Here is a 14,218-nt window from a genome sequence, read left to right on the forward strand (position 1 = left end):
TTATGCTAGCATTGATTGATGAGATATGTGATGAGATATTGATTAAGTCGTACAAGTCACTATAGGTGACTTCGACTTATGTGCTAGCATTGATTAATGAGATATGGATAAGTTGTACATGTCACGTGAGGTGACTCCAGCTAGTATGTTGATGAGCTATCGATTCAACCGTACATGCCACAATAGGTGGATCCGGCTGATATACTATTTCATATTGATTTATTTCATCTGGGTTACTTATTCTTGTTGAGATATATATATTTATTGAGATCTATGGCATGATATTCATGTAGACTTTGTTATGCCGTGTTTGGGATTGAGATAGATATGTATTCTATTTTCTGGGAAATATACAGGTGTTACGGCGAAGGGCTACTACTTTTGGTAATTGAAATTGGTTTGAAAAATTTTGTTTCACTCACTCACACTTTCTATTTTTGCACCCCTCCAGGTTCTACTAGCAGAGTTCCGTATCAACGAGGATTCGTGGCACTTTTTAGTATATATGTTTTCTTATGATGGTATAATAATTATCTTACCTTACTGTACTATACCTATGCTCTGTATCACACGTGAAATGGGTCCAAACCCGCTCATCGCGCACTCATGTACTTAGGCACTTTTAGATTTTAATTTATTCACATTTTATACATTATCACACTTTATGGCTTCGTCACCTTCCTGGTGTCGGCCAGCACGGCTCGATTCGGGGTCCTAGTGGACATTCCGAGTCGGGGTGTGTCTCATGTCGCCTCCATAATTTTCTTGATTATTTTTGGCTCCACACTAATAGCATATTATATTTGTTTATTTGCTTAAGTTTTAAAGAGTGTCAAACACATGCTCGTTTGTTCCCATGCATTTGATATGATGATGTGCATAGAAGTATGATTAGTCGATGTCCACTTTGTATAATTATAGCATATAAAACTTTATCGCAGTGACATAAAGTAATTATGCTTGCGCACCCTAGTGCGTGCGAGTTCCATCCCAATCGATTTCTCTTCCCTTAATAAATAACTAGTCATATGCGCACACGTTATACGTGTGTAATTAAATTTGTCTATTATTTGTTATAAAAATATTTATATCACTTCTTAAAAAATAAAAAATAAAAAAACTTGAAAAAAATTTGGGCGTGGAACTTTGAAGTTAGGGGGTGGAGAAGTGGGTTTAAAAAAAAAAAAAATAACCTCCTCCATTTTTTTATTTTTTAAATAAGATATGTTATGTTTATTTGGTTGTGAGGTTGGTGTAAAAAACAGAAATTTTGAGTGATATGTAATTACTAAATTGCCATGCCTTTTAATTTTGTTTAGATTTGATGAGAATGTTAGAATAGTTATTTCATGTAGTTTTGTTTGACGAAAAGAGTTTTATTAATAAGCAACTTAAATTATTTAACCTACTAACGCTTTCATTTTATTAAAAAATAGAACACTTTTAACCGACCAAAAACAAAATATTGTTCGTAAAGTAGTGTTTAATTATCTTAAACTATTAAACTAGGAGCTTTAGCAGTTGAATAATCAACGAGTATGTTTTCAAGCTTATGCTTTCCTTAAATGTCAATTCAATTTTTGTCACCTTTACATTATATGTTTCTAATCTTTATGCCTTCCCCTAATTTCCGGTCTACTTTGTCACCTTCACTTTTCAAGCTTATTCCTAACATGCATTCAAATTCGTTACCTACTTCTACTTTACGTCCGCATTTGCGTTTCTGTTTTGTTTACTTGAGAGAATATGCTTACTAGGATCCTCTATAAGCGGTGCCTTTTGTCGGTTGGAGATCCATTGGCTTGCCAATGTCAATGTCTCCTAATCAGTTAGGGCTTCTTTTGTAAGAGAGATTCATATTATGAGGAGATTTTTTTTAGCAGTTTTGGCATAATATTTTATAATATTGGTACGAAAATTAACGTTAAACTGTGAGGTCAAATAGAGTTCATAGAGAGTCTCACTTTGAGAGAGTTTTCTTAGCATCTCCTTTTGTGATTAAGAAGTCAAACAATGACAACGAATGAGAAGTGTTTGTTAGTTCATGCTGGATTACTAATGGGGTTTTTGAACATTAGTTCTTGCAAAAGATTATAATTAAAAAAAAAAAAAACTTGATGCTAAATTACATATTCAATTTAATTCTTTAAAGTGTACTTTTATTAAAATGTATATTCTATTTTTGTTATTTAATGTCTCCACATTAAAATTTTACTTTTATTAATATGCACATATTAGTTCTTTCAATTATAAATGAACATAAATGAGAAAATATTAAAAGAAATTAGTGACACACAAATATGTAAATACATAAGTGTACATAAATGACTATATCGAAATGTTTGTACCGACGTATATTATAATGAAACCTAAATGTATGTACCGAAATGTATTATATTGAATTTAATGGAACTATATATTTATCGATGAAAATACTGAAATATATCAAATGAATTAATATAAAAAAAAAAAAATTAGTTCACCTAAATGTAGACATCAAAATATATTATGATGAATGAAATGAAATGAAAATGAAATGTAATTAATACATTAAAAATAGAGTAAATTGTACCAATGGTCCCTTATCTTTAACTCAGTTGGAGCAATGGTCCCCTTAACTAAAAATCCATTACCATTGGTCCCTCAACTCATCAAAATGTGCAGCTATGGTCCCTCAACTAAAAATTCATTACCATTGATGTAATACCTTGAAAATTTAAATATATGAATATGCGGAGAAAAATAAAAAATAAATCTATTTATGGGTATGAAAAGTTGAATTGAGAATGTAACGTCCCACATCGCCCAGGGAAGTGGATCCTATAAGCCTTATATGTATATTCCCATCTTTACCTAACACGAGGCCTTTTGGGAGCTCACTGACTTTGGGTTCCATCGAAACTTCGAAGTTAAGTGAGTTTGGGCGAGAGCACTCCCAGAACTCGCTTGGGAAGTTCATGAGTTCCTAGAAACAAAACCGTGAGGGCATGGTCGGGACCCAAAGCGGACAATATTGTGCTATGGTGGAGTCGAGCTAGGGATGTGGTGGGGGCCCGGGCCGGGATGTGACAATTTGGTATCAGAGCCAATCCTTGGTCGAAAGTGTGCCGACAAGGACGTCAGGCCCTTAAGGGGGGTGGATTGTAACATCCCACCTCGCCCAGGGGAGTGGATCCTATATGCCTTATATGTATATTCTCATCTCTACCTAGCATGAGGCCTTTTGGGAGCTCACTGGCTTCGGATTCCATCGGAACTCCGAAGTTAAGCGAGTTCGCACAAGAGCAATCCTAGGATGGGTGACCCACTGGGAAGTTCTCGTGTGAGTTCCCAGAAACAAAACTGTGAGGGCGTGGTCGAGACCCAAAGTGGACAATATCATGCTACGGTGGTGGAGCGGGCCCGGGATGTGGTGGACCCCGAGCCGGGATATGACAATTTGGTATCAGAGCCAATCCTTGGCCGGATCTGTGCCGACGAGGACGTCGGGCCCTTAAGGGGGTGGATTATAGCATCCCACATTGCCCAGGGGAGTGGATCCTGTAAGCCTTATATGTATATTCCTATCTTTACCTAACACGAGGCCTTTTGGGAGCTCACTGGCTTCGGGTTCCATTGGAACTCCGAAGTTAAGCGAGTTCGGGCGACAACATTCCTAGGATGAGTGATCTACTGGGAAGTTCTTGTATAAGTTCCCAGAAACAAAACCGTGAGGGCGTAGTCGGGGTCCAAAGCGAACAATATCGTGTTATGGTGGAGTCGAGCCCGGGATGTGGTGGAGCCCAGCCCGGGATGTGATAGAGAAATTTAAAAGTTTTGTTTCCGGAAATTATTATAATTTACATATTTTTATTATTGAGATTTTATATTATTTTTTGAGGATTTATATTACTTTATTTGAATTTAGATTTTAATTAAACTAGTTACGCAAAGTGAAGTTTGGAAATTAATTATTTAAAATCTGTAGACCATTCGAGGTCACAATTTATATTTTCGACTAGGGATTGATGTCACGGACGCGTAGGCGCAAACCATTCGTGAAACGGAGTTATAACGAAAGAGTTATTAACGTTTAAAGTTGGGGACATTTTTGTAATTTTGGCTTGATCTAGAAGGCTCCAGGTTTCAGAAGCCATTATCTTTAATGACACGTGGACGACTGAGATGAAAAGAAAAAAGAGAAAGGAGAGAAAGGATGGGGGGGGAAGACGAATGAGAAACGGAAGAAATGAGGGGAAAGGAGGAGGGAGAAGAAGGGGAACCAGACGCCCCTTTAACCCGGTTCTATTGCTCCAACCCGATCCGTCCTTCTTCACCTCCTCCAATGGTTTTACATCGGTTTTTTCAGGTGAACTATGTTACCAAACCACTTGAAAAACGTTCCATGACCTTCCCTCTACCTATTCCACCATAACTTAGATAAAGATTGGCCTTGAAATTGGGCAAACTGCATCGGTGGGTGCACGAGTTCATAGGTGTTGATCCACCAAATCTGAAACAAATTCCTTCAATCGCCACCACTTATGGAATCCTCTTGAGGCCTAGAACAAAGCCCAAACAAGTTTGGGGGCGGCAAATTTGTTAAGGAGTCTAATTGAGGACACCCAAATTTTAGGGTTTCGATAGGTTCATGGCGATTTGAGGCTTTTCCCGGCCAAATTAGCCTTGGCCACATGTATGAAACTTGCTCCACTCGAGATCTACATTTCTGTAAAATTTAGTAATTTTTGGAAATAGTGGACTTTTCCTGCGAGCGAGGACGGCCGACCGCCACCGACGGCGGCTGCGTGGCCAGTGAGCCGATGCCGTCTTTTTAAGCTAATTTTGATGTTTTGAAACCAAATTTGATAAGCATTTGGTGTGATTCACTTGTTTGAAGCTAGTTGGTGACTGTTAGTCACTTGTATGAATTTCGAAATTTGATTGAATTTGAACTAGTGAACTACGAATGGCTTGATCCCTGTTCAGGGTACGTAGGCAGTCTAACGAGAAGTTTGATGCATCCATAAAATAAATGAGGTTAATTAATCAAAAATAAATCTTTACTTGGAATTTTGATCTAAGAGGAGAAAATGGTGATAAATTGAAAATATAATCGTATATGTTGGTAAGAGAATTATGGTTATAGATCATGTGGGGATTAAGGAAATTTAATTAAAGAATCGCGAATAATGGTAGTTAAATAAACAAGAGTTTAGTTTGGGCTTATCACCGATATTACTTGCCGAAATAAATATTTCGGTGCGGGGCGTTACAAATGATCCCTTAACTTTAATACAACTAGAGAAATTGTTCATCAACTTTAATGCAATTGGAGCAATGATCCCTCAATTTTAACCCAATTGTAGCAATGGTCCATCCAGCATAACTCATTTTGACAAAATTCTGACGAAGTTGACGAAAATGACCATAGCTATACGTTTTGATAAGTTGAGGGATCCCAATTGTAGCAATGTTTCTTCCAACATAACTTATTTTGACAAAATTTTAACGAAATTGACGAAAATGACCATAGCTACACATTTTAATGAGTTGAGGGACCAATGGTAATGAATTTTTAGTTAAGGGACTATTGCTCCAATTTGATTAAAGTTGAAGGACTATTGCTACAATTTGATTAAAGTTGAGGGACTATTGCTACAATTTACTCTTAAAAATAGGAAATAAAAGAAATAAAATATCAAAATATAATTAATAAATGAGATGATTAAATGTAATAGGGACTAAAATTAGATTTTAATCTTACAGAAGGTTATAGTCTAAAATTCATCTTTTTTAAGAATTAAAATGAAATTTTCTAATTACTAATTCACTGACAACCAATGAGCAGTTCTATTGAAAAGATGGGTTGCCTGAATACAATCACGTAGAGTAAATACATTAAACAAGGACGAAAGAAGAAACGCTAGAAACTCTTCAATCAATCAGCACACCAACACCTTACATCATGGAAAGAAAATTGGAAGGGCTTTGAATTAACATGTATATTTACTTAGACACGATAAGTTAAAACATGAGTGCACGAAAACACAACAATTCATCATTTTCGGCAGTCATAAATTGAGAGGGTATATGAGAGGAAAAAATAGGTGTGTAAATAACATCACAAAAAAATATTATTTGCCTTAATCGGAGGGTTGGATGGTGGTCTATCTCAACCCTTTACGCTGATTCTTTTGTAATCACAATATGATAGTGTTTTTTTTTTTTAATTTTTAATTTTTTTTTATTAATGATAGAGTTTGTTGTGGGATAAAAAATGTGGAGACAGTTTGAATATAATTATGATAACATGATTTTTATGATGTGTGAGATTATGTGTGAAGGTATACCATAATATTGATGTGGCGATATAAACCCAATCATAGTGGAAATAAGTTAATTAATAATAAAATATATAATTGATTAATTAAATCTAAATAATATATGTCTTATGGAATGTTACTGAAAGGTTAGAACTCTCTATATGTAGATATCAACAGAAAAAGGATGAAAGGGAGAAGGGTTGAGAATCCGTCTATGGAATATAACTGAAAGGTTGTATCCATTTGGAGAAGATATAACGTGTTCGGTGAAAATGCAACTTCTTCTAAAAGGGTATGAACTCTCTATATACATTGAAGCCCTTGTCAGAAAAATATATTCCAGCGGATTATCTCTTCCATTGACTCATATCTTCCACACCACATTGTGATCGATAAACGACATTGGTTTTCAATCCTTTTCTATACCCGTTTTCTATCAGAGACTTGTAGTAATCTAGGTAGACAAATGGGTTCCTTATTCCTTCTTCCTTTTTGCATTTTCTTACATGTGTAATGGACAAAGTCATTTTCAATTCTATTTAAAGTGGCTAGGGAGGTATTTTGCTTGTCAAATTGAAATGCATGCACATATCCTAACCTAGGATTTCTTTACGTTTGCATTTATTTTGAAAGAAATAATAAACACACATTTTTTTTTTCAATTTCTCACACATTTTTGTTTAATTATGTGCATTGTTTTTGTTTGATTTATTTACTTCAACAACCAGAATAGAGAGGGATATGTGCAAGGACGAAGCTAGAAAGTTAGTTGATCAAGGGCACACAATTAAGTAGTGGCGGATGCAAAACTCTATTCTTGTTGTGACGAGATATTTTGTCAAGCACTTGGCCATACCATTGTGTGCTTAGCGTACATCCTTGCTTCTTAGTGTTTTTAATTGTGTCTTTATGTCAATATTGATATCGTCAATAAAACAAAGAGTTCAATCATATATGCATAGGTCCGGGAGCTCCAATTTACAAGACAATTAGGATAAGGGTTAAAGGGTAAATTTATTTTAGAAAAAATGACTAACTTTAAACTTTTCTCAAAAAATGTTGTCACTTATTTAAAAATATAAGGAAAATTAATAAAAATTGCTTGAAAACTTTGGGTTTTAACGATAAGTACAAAATAAAGGGTGAAGTGAATAGTACCAAGATTGAATTTTTAGTATAAAAATATGGTTTTTCGTTAAAATAAACAATACTATAAGCTTTTCGTTAAAGTTCCCAAAAATATATAAGGTTTTCCTCTGTTCTTTTTCGTGAGCTTCCATAACCAACTCTGAACACCGACTCTGGTTGTATTAGATGAGAATCCCAGTTGCACTTAAGATATGTAAATGTTATTTAGTTTTTGTTGAACTCGTCTATTTCATGAAGAAAATTAAAGGAGAGATATTTTGTAAAATTGTTTAGAAATAAGTAAATTTTTTCCAACAAAAAAAATTGAGATGGGGCACGTGCTCACTGGCCTTTCATCTGATCCACTACTAGGCCCTTCATCACCTTGCTTACTTGCGGTACTTCCGTTTCATTTTTTTCTTCTCTGTAGAATTGTTTCTTTCCTTTTCTTTTTATCAAAAGGGAAATCAGTTTTCAAATATCTACAACATATATTTTTATTACATACGATATTATCAACATAATTGGGTAAGGGATTTGATTAAGTCCCACAATGGGTTAGCCATAATAATTTAATTCAAATTTGCCTTTGATGAGAGTAAGACCTATTGTTAACAAGTAAAGAGAAACATTATTTGACCGTAATACTAAATGAAAACCTTAGAACATATAATATTTGTTCTAAATTTTGTATATTTGTTACCGTTAGGGCATCCATTCCTTTGTAAACTCGTAATATCTTCAAGTACTCGTAATATCACACGGCAGCTAACTTTTGGTTGGACACCTTGCGCGCCTTTGTTTTTTGGCACCATGTTTCGGTGCAAATCCACAGTATGTATCCATGTAAGAAGAGAATAAAAAGGACTTCTGTGGTGTTTTAGGGGGTGGGAAGGTGTGGGAGGCTACTAGAAGAAGGGGCTTTCTCTCCACTTCAGGAACTCTGGTTGAGGGAAATGGGTTTTTTAGTCTAAATACAAATTCTAACAAAAAATTAAGCTAAAATACTAGTTTAGGTACTAATGGAAAAGTCAACTAAAATAATCCTACAAATACTATTATGATTAAAAATAATTAAAAAATTATCACTCAATACTACTATGTTTTTCGATCAACTAATTTTTCTCTGCGATCGACTGATTAATTTTCGCGCGACCAACTGATCAATTTTTCTGGTTTAAGGGTCACTATCTAACAATGACTTTCAAAAAACCCATGTAAAGTGACGAATTCTCTCATAGGGTTTTTATTGTTTTATGTGTGCATGTGAAGATATAATAAGCATAATGGAAGATGAAAAAGTCGAACCTATTAATATTTTTGTTATGTCACTGCTGAACAATGACTTGAAATTTTTCCAACGATCGAAATATTTTTTTATCTCCAATGATGGTGGCCGACGGCAATTTCTAGCATTGGTGTCGGTGACCTGTAAGTGACGTGCAAGGGGTAATATAAAATTGTCCTATGCTTAAATATGTCTTGGCCACCAAACTGTGACTTAATATAAATAAAATGGGTTGGGCTTGGTAATTTTCCTTAGAATTGATATTTTTTCCTATGTTCAACTTGGTATTTAATCCTATTTACCTTAAAGCAAAAGCCGAATTGAAAACTAGTATTAAAGAGGTTTTTACCTACATATATCGAAACCGAATAAACCGCTAATGTCATTTTATCTCTACATTATTACTCGAAAATTAAATCCTTATACTATTTTTTTTTTCTTCAGACAAAATAAGCCTTTAAACTCATTAAAAATCGTCAATTTCCTCCCTCTTATAAGATTTAAATTGTTCCACCCGATTTTCATCATTTAAGTCACGTGGCACACTTAGATAATAATATTGTCAATTTCTCGCTTGTAAACCCTTAACATTGCATGTAGGTTGTGAATCTAACTTCAAATAAAAAAAATTCTCCAAAGCGTGTCACATGCAAATCATGTGATTTAAATTGATAGTGAACTAGATTATTTAGCTTCGAATCTTATATTTCGTCCCACAAAAAATTTAGCTTCCAATCTTACAACAGTAGATTGCAATTTAAACAATGAGAATAGTGCAGGCCCTAATGAGGTACATGATCCAATTTGGGTCTATAAACCAAATAAATAATAAGTGGCCCAAAAGCAACCATTGGGTTGAGAATGATCCATGACCCTTGGGAGTTTTGGATGGCCTTTCACAGCCTGACTTTTAGGATTCATTACCACCACATCCCTTTTTCCTGTTTATTCTCTTACTTCGTCGTCTACTTGTCATTTAGTAATACGATCTAGTGATATTCCTCTTCATTTGTAAGTGAGAGATTTTAGGTTCGGTTATCGCAAAAACAAATTTGAATTACATTACTGCTAGCCCATTATGAGGCTGAGCCCACCTCCCACTTAATATAGATAATATCGTTTTTTTTTTTAAAGAAAAATATAAAAAGAAAGAAAAACTCTCACTTCATCATTTTTAGATTGCTTAGGTGAAGACTAAAATCCAAATGACCCAACCAAGCATAAGACAATATGACATTAAGCTCCTTTTCTTTTATTTCTTTGTCATATATTTTTTGTGAAGCAAATTTTCTTGTCGATGTCATTATCAGTGTTGATCACTCTAAAAAAGTATTGATATTTGGGAGAAGTCTTTATTTTCTATTGCCGAATGTACTCTTTCGTTTGATTGTATTGGGCACAAGTGTAATAAAAACTTCTCTTTTTAAATAAAACTATTTTTTTCCACAAAAACAAATCAAGACGTGACGAAAATTTGGCACGCAGGACCCTCCAACCCTTGTCCTCAAGATAACATTCGATCAACATCAGATGATTAAGTAAGAATGCCCGTACTAATTAAACGGGTCATTAAATCAAAGCTGTCTCCCTTTAAACTGTGCTTGGTGGAAGATGGAAGGCTTGTGGGAACTCTGCAATTGACGTTTTATAAAGTGGTGGAAAATATTTATGCTAATGTATTTAGATGCGAATTCGATTTTCACTGACCCTATTCAACTAATAATTAACAATTTAATTCACTAATACTATCATTTGTCAAAAATAGTTTGAAAAAAGATTAATACACTAGGCATTTCGTTATTTAACTCACTAATACTATCTTTCGTAAAAAATAATTCGGGACCACCGGCACACCTTGTAGATATACCGATATGCGCACCCCCTTTGTTCGCCAAACCATGTGAAAGCCAAAATTGTCCTCCAAGTACACTTTCTCGCCGACCCCTATAAAAATAATTTTTTGTATATAAAAATAATTGTATGTTTGAACTTTGATCAGGTCATGACTTCATTGATCATTTTGTTGAGCGCTCGGTGGACACTTGGGAGTCATGCTGATATATGTCGACAACTACTGTGGCTTGTTGAGAGATGAGTGTAGGAAAATATCGAGCAATGTTGAAGGCTGCCAAAACTTGTCATTTAAGGCACTTGGTGCGTACAATAGAGTTTCACACAAAACAAGAGAAAAAGAAGACAGAGCAATGATAGGGGAAAAAAATTAGAAGAAGAAAGAGGAGGAACAAGTTGTAATTCATTGTTGTTGACTCTTATTTAGTTTGTCCAAACTGTGTGTATGAGTCAAATCTGAATACATAGACCAATATACATGGGGATTTTGAAAATGTTAAAGAGTCATAGGCAACCAATAAGTCGATGTTGGCTCCGCTTTGTGGGACCTTACATTGTTGTCTACAAATATCAATAGTTGTGCTAGTATCGCATGTGCTCAACCGATTGATGTTAGTATATTTCTTGTTATAATAAATGGTTAACATCCTCAATAATTTGTTTCATGATATTTTTCTTTAATTGTAACTGGAAGATCTTAGTGACGGACTAAGCGGGCCAACTACAATTAGGTATTTATTCCTCTTGCACTCGTTTGCCTTTCTTCTTACTCTAATTCTGGCTTCACCGCACACACAAATATTCAAAAACTTATGTCTTGTTCGTATGAGATATTAATTCTTGGTCATGAGAGTTTTGAGTTTTCTAAGAATATTCATGAATAAAGGCCATCTCCAACGAAGTACTTTAACTCAAAATTCTACTCCAACGGAGGGTAACAATATTCTCCAGAAAAATTTATGTGCTAATTCCTAAAGGGCTTGCCAAATGTAGCCCTCTTTGCAGGAACCGGCTAACACTGCGCCTGGGTCTACCACGTGCAAATTGGCTGGCGATACATCAAATATCATGCACCTGCAACAACTAAGCCACGTAATGCAAAACATGCAGGAAATCGGTGGGCCTAGATCAAATGGCTGCAAATGAAGCAACTTGTAAAAATACCATAGTTATTCTCAATATACTAAAAGGTAATAAATATGAAGGGGTTAAACTGAAACCCCTCCATCATTGGACATGAAAAAGTATAGGAAAATAGTCCAAGATGGGACAACCAGCCATGCACAAATTTGAAATTACTAAAATACCCACATATGAATACTAAAAATCATCAGCCCATTGCATCATTGTTTTCATTTTGGAAGAGAGGGTTGTCGAGAGAGCTCTGTGAACTTTAGTTCCTAGGTTAAGCTTAGATTTTTTATTTCCAATTTCGAAAAGAGGAAAGTCCAAAGAGAGGCAAGAAGAGTGAGCTGGGTTTTGGGTTGACCTTATACCTCTGATTTCGAACAAAGGGGTGCGAGAGAAAGGTGCGAAGAGGGAGTTGGGTTTTGTACCATATTTTCTGTTTTGGCCAGAAAGTTCCATTTTTTCCAGCGACTAAAGCTTTGGTAGGCATAGTGAGGTAAGGTGTTTATTTCCAAGTTCCTTCATCAATGATTTATGGAATAAATAGGTTGTTTTGTAAGATGAATTAATATTTAGAAGTTAAATTAGGGTTTGTGTTTCATGTTGGGGCGTATGGGTTGTGGAATAAATTTTAAGTTTTGATGTGCTGGAAAACTGAGATGAAACAATTTCTTGTTCAAGTGTCTAATTGCAGAAATTTGAGAAATTTTTTCCGTAATGTGCATGTGGTGTGCATGGCTACATCTTAATATGAGAAGCAGGAATGTTCACTAGTTATGATGCATGTATGTTGTGCCCCAGAATTTAGTGAGTATGACCATAACCTAGTTGGTCTCGGCCCAAAAAAAAAAAAGAAAAAGAAAAAAAAGAAGCTTAGAGAACGTTAAGGATTATGCGTGTCCATGAAATAACGACAACGAGTATCATGTTTTCCACGTGCACAATTAAGTGATGGTTGATATACATAACAAGACTTTTCAAATTGTCACTGTAATTTTATATACATAACAATTATGTTTTAATTGTATCCATTATACCAATATGTTGCCTTTAAAGTTTCTCCCGCTCTGTGCATATCATGTGCAACGTCTTACCTCGAAAATTTACTTTTTTTGAGAAATTTTTTGATGATAGGCCAAATTAAACTCTTATTGCTTTAACTACCATTAATCACGATTCTTTATCTAAATTCCTTAATTCCTCACATTTCTATTACCATATTTTAAAACTTCTAAAACATACGATTCAATTATCAATTTTATCCTCAATTTTTTCTATTAAAACCACTTCTCAACAAAAGATTAATTTTCGATTATTTAAGGCTGCATCTAACTTTGTTAGATTGCTTACATACCCTTGAGCAGGATCAAGCCTTTCGTAATTCACAATTCAATAAGCAAACCAATTTCGAAAAATATTCAATTAATCAAAATATCCAACATTTGTGTTAATAATCAAAACACGTCAAAAAGATACCAAAAACATAATTGGAATAATGAAATTTGCATAAAAATGCAATGTTAGCTCACTGACCATGCGCCGCCGTGGGTGGCGGTCAGGCGCCCTGATTCGCCGGAAAATTTCACAATTTCTAAAGATTTCCAAATTTTACAAAAATGTAGAGCAAGTAAAAGGGAACAACTTTTATACTTGAGCCGAAGTCCAACTTGGCCGAGAAAAGCCCCAATTTCACTCAAACACGCTGGAAACCCTAGAATTTGGGTGGTTCAATCTGTCTCCCTAACCAAGGCTTGAGACATGTTCTTGGGTTCACTAGGAGTCCATTGGTAGTGGTGGTGGTCAGAGTTACCTTCAAATTTGGTGTATTGCCACCACAAACCTGCCGCACCCACTATGCGGTTTTTTGTATTTTCAAGGCTAATTTCCATCGTTCCATGGGTGGACAACGAAGAAGAAGAGTCGTGATGATGGATGCAGGTGATGGGGTGTACTAATTCGTCGGAGAAATGACACAAAACCTTCGAAAAATCACACAGGGAGGCCTGGTCTTAACCGGGTCACGAAGGACAAACGGGTGGAAGGGAAGGGACCGATTTCCCTTCATTCTCACCTCCCTCCTTTCCCCTAATGGTCCCCCTTTTCTTTTTTCCTCTCTCATTGTTACTCCCTTTCTCTCAGCCATTCCCGTAGCTAACTTTTTTTAATTTTTTTTAAGACAGGGCTCCCATAATTATGGAGCCTTCCATAATTCATAGCAAATGAACATTTTGCCGCTATCTTCGTTCGTTTCTATTTCATTCGTTATAACTTTGTTAGGTGAACAATTTCTATCTACACGCACTTGAGATTGAGTTTTATCCAAAAATGGCAAGAAATAGTCCGGAATATATAAGGATAAAATATGTCCTCGTATAATTACGTTCATCTTTTAAACTTAATGATAAATTTCACAATATAATTTATAATAATTTCCGGAACAGGACTTTAAAAGTTCTCAATTCAATTTTTCATACCCATATATTGATTTATATTTTATTTTTCTCCGCATTATCATATA

Source organism: the organism of the source record quoted next, unplaced genomic scaffold, assembly GCF_019419815.1.
Source record: "Pyrus x bretschneideri cultivar Hongxiangsu unplaced genomic scaffold, Pyrus_bretschneideri_v1 Contig14, whole genome shotgun sequence".
Taxonomy (NCBI): domain Eukaryota; kingdom Viridiplantae; phylum Streptophyta; class Magnoliopsida; order Rosales; family Rosaceae; genus Pyrus; species Pyrus x bretschneideri.